The following is a 10063-nucleotide window of genomic DNA, read 5'->3' on the forward strand; positions in this document are numbered from 1 at the left end:
TTTTCTAGTCTTTTCATTCCATTCTATTCATTCTCCAAAAGAAAAAGGAAGGGAAAGTTTGCCCCTGATGTGGTGACTTGACTTCATGACCCTCGGGGACGGTCCTCTGGCAGGTAATCCTCTCACGGTCCTCTGGTCCTCTGGAGGGTGGGCTCCCAGGCGGGGGTCCAGAGGGAGGGGCTGAGCGCCCGTCTCTGCAGAGGGAGCGAGGGGCCAGTTCAAGGGCCTTTCGGCTCGAGGGCCTCAAGGGCAGCCTCGGCCTCCCCCTCTTGTCTGTCTTCGGCGGGGGATGGGCCCAGGGCTTGGGGGCCCTGAGGGTCTGTCTCCTTCCCCATTCGGGGCCAGGTGGCCTCTTGGGGAGGACACTCAGCTCTCCCCCCTCACCCCTGCTCAGGGCATCATGACCACGCCACCAGCCGCTGAGGGTCCCCAGGTGCCTGGGCAGGGGCTCCTTGGGGCCGCAGGGGACTTTCAGCAGACCTCAGACTGGGGTCCCACTGAGCGGCCCGAAGGCTCCTCGGGGGGCAGCCTGCACCCGGCTCTCCACCTTCGTGGGTGGGAGATTGTTGCCTCACATTTCACAGACGCAGAGGTCAGTGTCCGTCCAAGGCCTGGAAGGGACTGTGGGCCCCGAGGATCCTAAAGGCTGAAGTCAAAGAAGACGGTGCTGGGGAGGGAATTCACAGGGGAAGTGCTTCCTTGAGGCCCACTCTTCTGTAGACGACCCGGTGAACCGCAGTGTCTACTGGTGTCTGACCTCACAGAATCAGCCCTCTCCTCTTCTTTGTGCATGTGGATACGCTAATTCTCTCCAGTCATGTCTGACTCTTTGCGACCCCATGGACTGCAGCACACCAGGCTTCCCTGTCCTTCACTGTCTCCCAGAATTTGCTAAAACTCATATCCATTGAGTCGGTGATGCCATCCAACCATCTCATCCTCTGTTGTCCCCTTCTCTTCCTGCCCGCAATCTTTCCCAGCATCAGGGGCTTTTCCAATGAGTTGGCTCTTCCCATCAGGTGGCTAAAGTATTGGAGCTTCAGCATCAGTCTTTCCAGTGAATATTCAGGACTGATTTCCTTTAGGATGGACTGGTTTGATCTTCTTGCAGTCCAAGGGACTCTCAAGAGTCTTCTCCAACACCACAGCTTGAAAGCGTCAGTTCTTCAGTGCGCAGTCTGCTTTATGGTCCAGCTCTCACATCCATTGCTGCCTGTATCCATTAGGAATGAGACAAGTTACCAGTGATAGAAAATTCAAATTAATGATGACTCAAACACAAAATGCTTGAAGTGCCCCGAAAAGTTGGAAGATGGACTGGGGTCAGTCCAGGCTGGCATGGCTATTCCACTGGGTCCTCAGGCCCAGGCTCCGTCCCACTGTCTGTTTTGCTGACTGCATCATCTGCAGTGGATGCTGGTGCTCCTGCCATCACATCCACCTCTCAGCCAGCAGGAAGGAGAAAGAGGCAAGGAAGAAGGCCTCTCTTCTCTGTTTGCAACATTTCCTGAGAGGTACATGTGCAACTCTGCTTGAATCTCCTTGACCAGAATGCACTGTTGTGGCCACACCCGGATACAGGAGATGGGAAGTGTAGTCCTCACTCGAGACAGCTGGGCATTGAAGGACGGGGCACCTGGGCAGGGGCCAGCATCAGCTCCTGCTACGGGGCTCCAGGGAGTCGATGTCTTAGCCGGAGGGGGCTGGGAGGGTCCCACATGAAACCCTCGGTGGTAGATTTCAGTAACTTGGACTCTGCTTTGCGGAGCAGAAAACCAAGCTGCCTGGCTGGTGGGCTGGGTCCCTGGGCACTGGAATCGATCTGGAAGGTGGGAGGAACAGGACTTCAGGCAGACAGCGTCTGGGGAGACATCTTCAGGAGATCAGTGAAGGCTCTGGAGTGATTTTGCACTTGGACTCAAATGCCAGAGCTGCTGTGTGACCTTGGGAAAGGCGTTTGGTCTCTGGAAGCTTCTGCGGCCTCGTCCCCTGGACACCTGACTTGTCTCGGCTCCTGCTCGCGTCCCCTGCCACAGAAGGCCCCTCTGAACCTGGCCTCACCTGGAAAGAGGGCAGGCGTTGGCTCATGGTTTTCAAGGTCCCTTCAAGCCCCCAACTCTTCGGACTCCTCATTCAGGGCCAGTCAGTCCAGCGCTGTTGCATTAGGCCGTTTTCTCTTTCTTTTTTTTTTAATGCTGACACAATTCATTTATTTTTAAAACCGTTTCCATAAACAGAGAGAAAGCAAATGGCTTTCTACCTGCTTTTCAGGCGCGAGTAAATACTGAGAAACACTGGCAGGTAAGTTTCCGTGATGGAACCAGTCACCTGGGCGACCACGCATCGCAGGCACACAGCGCACTCGAGCTGGATGACAAGCCACATGAGTGTCCAGAGGGGGGTGGTCGGGACGGGGCGGGGGCCGAGTCTGGCTTCCCCTGGACACCAGGACTTTCAGGAGAAAGTTGCTGCAGAAATATCCACAAGAGCCATTTAATCGTGACGCCCAGCCCCAGTCTTGCATCAGTGTCCCCAGCTGAGCTGGAGTCGCGTCAGGAGAAGCGCATCCGACGCTCTGCCCCTACGGCCTCGACGCTGAGCATGGGGGAGCGTGCCAGGGAGGGGACCGTCTAGTTCTCAGTCCCGGGCACTCCTTGGAGCCTTGGGAGGCTCTGCCAGGTGTTGACATGGGGCGGTCCACCTACCTTCAGGGCCCAGCCCCCACCCAAACCTCCACGCAATGCCAGCTTGGGGAACACGAGGTTAAACCGCCGCATCACTGCCTCCCTTTCCCAGCGCTGCTGAGGGTCGTGGCTGAGCTCCCCCGCCCCCGGCACCCCACGCCACCCCAGGGCAGATCTGGTCCACAAGGTTCCTGGGTGCCCTGCGAGATGGAGCTTCTCCTGGGGTTTCTCAAGCAGAGCTGCTCTGTCCCCAGAAGAGGGATGCTCGGGAACTTTCGTTTTGAAGAATGCATGAACCCGTGGGGGCTGAGGCCCGCTTCTCCTTGTCGGTGGCAGGCAACCCAGAGCGGTTCCCTGTTCTTTCCTGCCAGGCATGCTCGGCGGGAGGCCCTGGGACCGCGCTGCCCAGGGAGTAGCCGCAGGCCTCAGATGGCTTCTGGGTCGGGAGCGCGGGCCGAGTGTTCATTTCCTGTCCCCAAACACGCGCATCTGGACAGCCGTGGGTCTGGTCCGGACCCTCCGGGACCCAGCAGATGCAGACAGAGGTCAGCCCGTGGAGTCTTTCAGCACCAGGCCCGGGGCCTGGGCCTTGTTTTGCACAGAACGGGCAGACAGTGGAGGCTTTGGATTAAGAGCAGGGAGCTGGGGGTGGTGCCTGGGAGGCAGGCTGAGATGGTGGCGGTGACCAGGGGAGTGAGGAAGAGGGGAACGCGGAGAAGGGAATCCGGGATGAAGACTGGGCTTCACGCCTGGAGGCCCACGATGGCTGAACAACCGGGCCAGTAGTGGGTGCATCGGCCCAAAGTGGACAGCCTGCAGGGGTCCGCACCCCTGTCAGACCTGCCTGAGGCCTGAGGCCGAGGCCCGCTCAGAGCCACGCACCCACAGCAGTGCTTCTCTGGGCAGGGCCTCCAGGTGTTCACCCCCTCTCTGTCAGGCACGCCTGGGTCCCAGGGCAGGCCCAGAGTGGAGGCGCGGGAGTACCCGTTCCCGCTGGGGGAATTCGTCTAGCACGAGACAGGTGCGGGGCCTGGCTCTGGGGTGCGGGAGGCCGTTCTGCCTCCATGCCCGCGTTGCAGCGACCCCCGTGCCCGGGAGTGGACGGAGGCTGCTCAGGGGCTGCCAGGCAGGCTCGGTTTGAGGTGAGGAGCAGGAGCCATGCGTGGGGTGGGGCCAGAGGCTGGGGAGCATCCAGGAGGGTGAGCGGGAGGTGGCCGGGCTCCGGAGGCCAGGCCTGAGTCTGCTGGACTCTGGGGGTGGCCAGGAGTGACCCGTGCGGTGTGCAGTTTTGACAGGGTGCTGGCGGGGCGCCTCTGCTCTGGCCCCGTCCCTCTGCCCGACTCTCCATCATAAATGGGTGTGGTGTGCGAGGCCGGCGCCTGTGAGCGTGGCTGGCTCCTCACCCCCAGTGAGCTGAGTGCAGTGCGACCAGCTCGAGGAACTCTTCGCATCCAGGGGCAGATTTTCCAAAAGTGCAAAACGGATCGTGCGGAGATGCGGGGCGGCTGTTTCCTGAGAGTTTGTCCTGAGCAGCTGAGAACAGCACCCCGCTCCCGCTCTTGAGGGAGCTCTCGACTGCTCTTTCTGCAAGCAGGGCAGCTCACTGTAGGGTTCTCAGACTGAGAAGGGGCAGGACGTGATTCGAATCACTGTTACCCTCCTGTTTGACAGAGAAAACGGAGGCAGGGTGTCCAGGGGACTCTCCAGGGTCGCAGGCTCTGGTGGGGCAGCCACGTGGTACCCGCACGACTCAGGCTCTCAGCCTGTCTGCCCCACGTCCGGCCACTCTCAGCTCACCTGCCATCCTGCCACAGCCCTCTGGCTTGACTTGGACCCAGGTGCCCAGGGGTCCCGCCTTCACAGAGCGCCTGTCCCGGGGGAGTGAGTGACTGACCGACCAGCGCCCACACTATGAAGGGACCCACACTGCCGCTGGGCAGGAGCCCCCAGTGGGGGGCTTGGGGCGGGAAACTCCCCCCGACCAGCTGTCTTGCAAAGGTCAGTGCCAGGGTCGCCCACGCCTGTGGGGAGCCTTCTAGGGAAGGTGCAGTAAAGATTCTAGGACAAGCTGTACAGGTTAGAAGGACTGTTTCTTTCTGCTTCATTTTTCTCTCACTGACACGCCTGACAAGTTCACCCCAAAACACTCGGCCCCACTGACATGTTTCTTATTTTAAAAAATGTTTATTTTATGGATATTTTATTCTGGTATTCAGTTTTCCCTTAGCATGTTTTGTTTTCCAAATAAGAAAGGGAACAAGAAAAAAAGAGAAAGATGATCTTAACCTCACTGCACTAACACAGATTTGCAGTTCTTTTAATACCAAAAAACTGTATAAAACACACAAAAATGGAAACCCGAAACTAGGCAGTCTTAGCGATTCTCTCGACAACCAGTGAAAATAAAATTCTGTGAACAGATCCCCCCAGGAGCTAGAATTTCCAGTTTGCTCGCGGGACTTTCCAGGCACTGGGCACTGCCTCTTGCACTGAGTAAATAGCAGATGATAAAGAGTAGAAAGAGTTCCTCTTTCCTGGTTGAGTGACCAAGTAACACAGAAGAAATCATTTCTGTTTAGAAAGAAAATAAAAGAAAGTGTCGCTTTATGGGCAAAGAGAGAAGCGCTGTCACCCCAAGCCGAGGTCCCTGTGAATCCCACACCGTTCTGGACCTCTGCCTCCCGGTCGCCCATCCTCCAGACTGGGGGCTGGCGTCCATGCAGAGACCATCTCCAGGGGCCGGTCCTTAGGCCTCGCCCAGAGCCAGAGCCCACGGAGTCCCTAAGCATATGCCCGGGGCTCGGACGCGGGGTGTCTGGTCTGGTTCTGAGCTTCCTCACCCGCGGTGACTGCTGTTCCAAACCGACATCTGCACAAACAGCCCTCTCCAGCCCAGCTCAGCTTCGCCTTCAGGAGCCTGGGGCTCTGCAGTCAGCCTGGGCCGGGGACGGTGCAGGCCTGCCCCACGACATGATCTGCTGGCGCCTGGCTCCAGTTTCTCCCGGCCAGTGGTGGAGGGTAGAGGGGCGGATCTCAAAGCCCCTTGTGTCTGTGAGCTGGGGTGGGGCTTTCCTTCACCTGGGACACCCTGGCTCTGCCACCATCTGCTCTAGGTCTGGGTTTGGTGGGCATTCACCATCATGTCTGGGTCTGCAGACCTATTCTGCTTAGATGGCAGAGCAAGTGGAGCTCCGGGTGATGACCACAGGCTGGACGCTGGCATTCACCTCCCGTTCTGGCACCCAGACAGTGTGTGGCCTGTCTGAGGTTCTCAACCTGTCCGAGCCTCATGGAGACTTTTGTTTCAGTTCAGAGGAAGCCTGGCACCCACAGCTTCAGAACATTTCTCCCTTGAAGAGACTCTGAGGGCTGTGCAGCTGAGTTCTGAGGAACCCTGGTGGGGTCTGCAGGCGTCCACGGGGATTCATTACAGCTGCTAGCACCAGCTGACACTCTTGGTGTGGGGCCATCACAGGGCAGGGTATTTCAGGGTGTTTCAGGCTGTTTCAGGGTGTTTGGGGATGTTTCAGGATGTTTTGGGGGTGTCTCAGGGTGTTTCTGGGTGTTTCGGGGTGTTTCAGGATGTTTCAGGCTGTTTCAGGCTGTTTCCAGGTGTTTCCGGGTGTTTCAGGATGTTTGGGGATGTTTCATGCTGTTTCAGGATGTTTCAGACTGTTTCAGGCTGTTTGGGGATGTTTCAGGGTGTTTCAGGATGTTTCAGGCTGTTCCCGTGTGTTTGGGGATGTTTCAGGGTATTTGGGGATGTTTCGGGTTGTTTCAGGATGTTTCCGGGTGTTTCAGGATGTTTCGGGGTGTTTCAGAATGTTTCAGGCCTCCAGGAGGCTCTGGGCTCCAGCCTTGAATCCAGTCCTGCTGCCTGCCACCTACCCGTCACCTAGGAAGCCCCCCGCCCAGCCTGTCTCCCTGGTAACCCACCCAGAGTGATGAGACCCCGTGATCTGTCCTGTGAAATCACAAGTGAAGCTAACGTCACAGAGGAGGACGCCGAACCCCGGGAGCTTGAGGCTCAGACAACTCGGGGCACCTCTTGAAGGAAAGGGTGTGAGGCTGCCATGCTGAACATCTCTTGGGTTCTCCCGACAAGGCGCTGCAGCTGCCCCAGGTCAACAGGGCAGCTCCAGAGGTGAGGTAGGACTCGAGCCGAGCCCGGCGCCCAGGCTTGGGCGCTTCCCCATGGGACTGTTCCAGAGTTTGCTCCCAGCAGCTCCTCCTGACTCACCCAGCGTGACTTCCTGGCTGAGCCCCGTGGAGCCACCGGCCCATCCCCGCTCCCCACTGTCTGCTTGTGCAATGCTCCCCTCCCGCCTGGAAGCGGGGCTGCAGGGCCAGTGGCCTCGGCCCGCCGCTTTCCAGCTCCGTGGTCTCAGGTGTCCCCACCAATCGAGAACACAGTCAGCCCGCTTCATTCCGCCCCAGTGCCGTCAGGAGGAAGGACGGTCTGAGGGCCCAGAAAACTGCGGTCTGTGTGGTAGACGTCGGTCACTGCGTCGAGCCTCCTTCCTGCAGGCCTCAGTCCCAGTCCACACTGAGGCTTCCCGTCTCACAGGCTCTGAGTCCGTCTCACGGTCAGCGTTTCAGTGGCCCCTGCTTGCTTCCTATGCCTTTGCTCTATTTCTATTATCAAATCATAGTCTTTGCAAAGCAGATCAGACTTTTGGCCTCTGCCTCCTTTTGTCACTAGCACACTCTGAAGTCTTGTAAATATCTTTGCTGACTTACTCATATTTGTGATAACAAGGTTTTGTTGGTTGCTGCAAATACTCAGCTTTACCTCCACTGTTTTCTGATCGAGTTTGAACCGTAAGCTATAAACTGCACGGGCTGCCTTGCGTCCCCACCCTCAAACTGCAGGTGGCTTGGTGAGCAGAGTGCTGGAGAGGTGTCTCGGCGTTTCATGGGGCCCGGCCTGCGGGCCATGTGGGCCTGCTGGCTGGCCGGACGCACAGGGCCAGGCCTTCCTGGCTGTCGTCCTGTCTAGACCATTGCAGGCAGAAGAAGGAAGAAACCAACTCTGTTTGAGAATTTGATGCTAAAAAGTATAGTTTTTCAAACACATGGCCTTGGAGAAATTCTGTCCCAACACGTTTCACAGCGAAGCCTGGTGTGTGCACCAGAGTTGCCTCTCCAGCTGGGCGGACTCGCCACACCTGCCGTGCAGCCTGCCCGCCCTCTGCCCGTTCCTCCAGCTGGCTATCAAGCATCTTATTTTTAATTACAAGGATGTCCTCTTCTCCGTAAATACTTAGTCTTGAGAGAGTTCGATATTCGTTTAAGGTTTTTCTCTTTTGAGGTAAACTTTGCGTGCTTAGCCGCTCAGTCGTGTCTGACCCTTTGTGGCCCCGCGGACTGTAGCCCCCCAGGCTCCTCTGTCCATGGATTCTCCAGGGAAGAACAGTGCAGTGGGTTGCCAGCCCTCCTCCAGGGGATCTTCCCAACCCAGGGATTGAACCCAGGTCTCCCGTATTGCAAGCGGGTTCTTTACCATCTCAGTTACTCAGAGTGAAATGCAAACCTCAAGGGTCACATCCTCTGAGTTTTGACCAAGGTGTTAGTATGACCCCAACACATATCAAGATGCCGAACGTGACCACTGACCCCTAAAGCTGTATGATGCCTATCCAGCCCCACCCCCAATCCTCAGGTGAACTTGTCCTATAGAACTTGAGACAGCCTGACGCACAGGGCGTGCACTCTTTGTGCAAAGCCTTCTTTTGTTTAGCAAATTCCTCTTAGGGTCCATGTGTGTTGTTGGACACGTGACCAGCTCACTGCTTTCTACACCTGAATTGTAGTTCCTTGGAGGAGTCCACCGCAGGTAACTTATACGTGCCCCAACGGATGGACACGTGGGCGGTGTTCACCTTTGGGCCTCTGTAAGTAAAGCCACTACAAACATGCTTATGGAGATCTTTGTAGAAATGCATTCTCATTTCTCCTGGGCAAATACCTGGTGGCTGGGTCACATGTAGCTGTATGTTTGGTTTTTAAGAAACTGGGAGATGCTCTCCCCAAGTAATTGTGCCATTTTACACCTCCATCTCGTTGCTTTACGTCCTCACCAACGTTAAGTCTTGTCAATACTTCTTTGGCTTAGGGAATTCCCTGGTCTAGTGGTCCAATAGTTAGGACTCTGTGCTTCCATTGCTGAGGGCCCAGGTTCAACCCCTGGCTGGGGAAGTAAGGCCCCGTGAGCCGCACAGCGTGGCCGAAAAAAGAATCTCGGTGTGAGACCCTCCACTCGCTGTGCAGTGGGACCTCACGGCACTTTCCCCTTTCAGTTCCCTCCTCGGTGCTAATGTTGGACATTTTTCACACGTTTCCCTTCTTTTGTAAAGTGTTGAAATCTTTCACGTGCTTTTATTTTTATTGAGTTTTAGGAGCTCTTTATAGAATGTGAATATTTGTTTTGCAAATAATTTCTTCCAGTCTATTTCTTGCCTAATTATTATCTTAATGGTATTTTTTAATGACCAACAGTTTAAAATTTTGATGAAGACTAGTCATTTTTATTTTGTGATGATTGTTTTCCATATCTTGTCTGAAAAACCCTTGCTTAGCTGAAGTCACAAAGATATTTCTGTGCTCTGCTTGAAAAGCTTCATGGTTTTAGCTTTTACATTTTAGTTTATGACTCATCTCAAGTTAATTCTGGTGGGTGGTGTAAAATAAGAATCAAAGTGTATTTTTCCTGCACCAATGTACCTTTTGTTTGATCTGTTTTTCTACAGAATCTGAAAAGAAGGCCACATTTTCCACGTCTACTTGCCTTCCTCAGACATCCACAGGCCATGCTTCTAGTTTCTGAATGGTGTTATGAGGAAGATTTTCGTTATGTAATAGACTGAGGTCCAGAATGCAGCATGCCAAGCTTGTTTGAAAACCATTGCAGTAACTCAAATCACAGACCACCACCCCAAATTAAATGTTGTGGCACGCCTACATAGCCCAGTTTCTGCCTGCTGATTTTTCTTAAGTCATCTTCAACATTTTTAGCTGGTATCATTGCTATTATTATGTAGAGCACTTTGTTTCATGACAGCGTTACTCAGCTTTTGGATTTTTATAGTCTAAACCAGAAATAAAGTTTTATTTCATGACTCATTTTATGTAAGTAAGCAAATCATTTTGTTGAGCAAGGGTGTTTCATCTCATGATGATGGCAAAGAATTTGGGGATTAACTAAATGATGGATGTAGAATTTAATAGGTTGTGACAGATCGAGGCATAATCTTTTAAATCTTTACGAATATGTTTATATACTGTGTTTTACTTAAATAGTAAATAGTCAGTATCTTTGGACTCTTATAAAATCTCCCATATATTTCAAAGAGTAAGTATTCATAATATGCATTATCGTT

General features: G+C 54.5%; 1 long non-coding RNA gene across 1 annotated transcript; it reads left to right on the forward strand.

The window, feature by feature from the left end:
* Window positions 1–44: 44 nt before the first annotated feature.
* LOC136151915 (uncharacterized) lies at window positions 45–9806 on the forward strand. Its single transcript, XR_010660105.1, has 3 exons — window positions 45–113; window positions 8498–8578; window positions 9434–9806. It is a non-coding gene; the product is annotated as an uncharacterized lncRNA (long non-coding RNA).
* Window positions 9807–10063: the final 257 nt, after the last annotated feature.

The sequence above is a fragment of the Muntiacus reevesi genome, chromosome 20 (assembly GCF_963930625.1).
Source record: "Muntiacus reevesi chromosome 20, mMunRee1.1, whole genome shotgun sequence".
NCBI classification, from domain to species: Eukaryota; Metazoa; Chordata; class Mammalia; order Artiodactyla; family Cervidae; genus Muntiacus; species Muntiacus reevesi.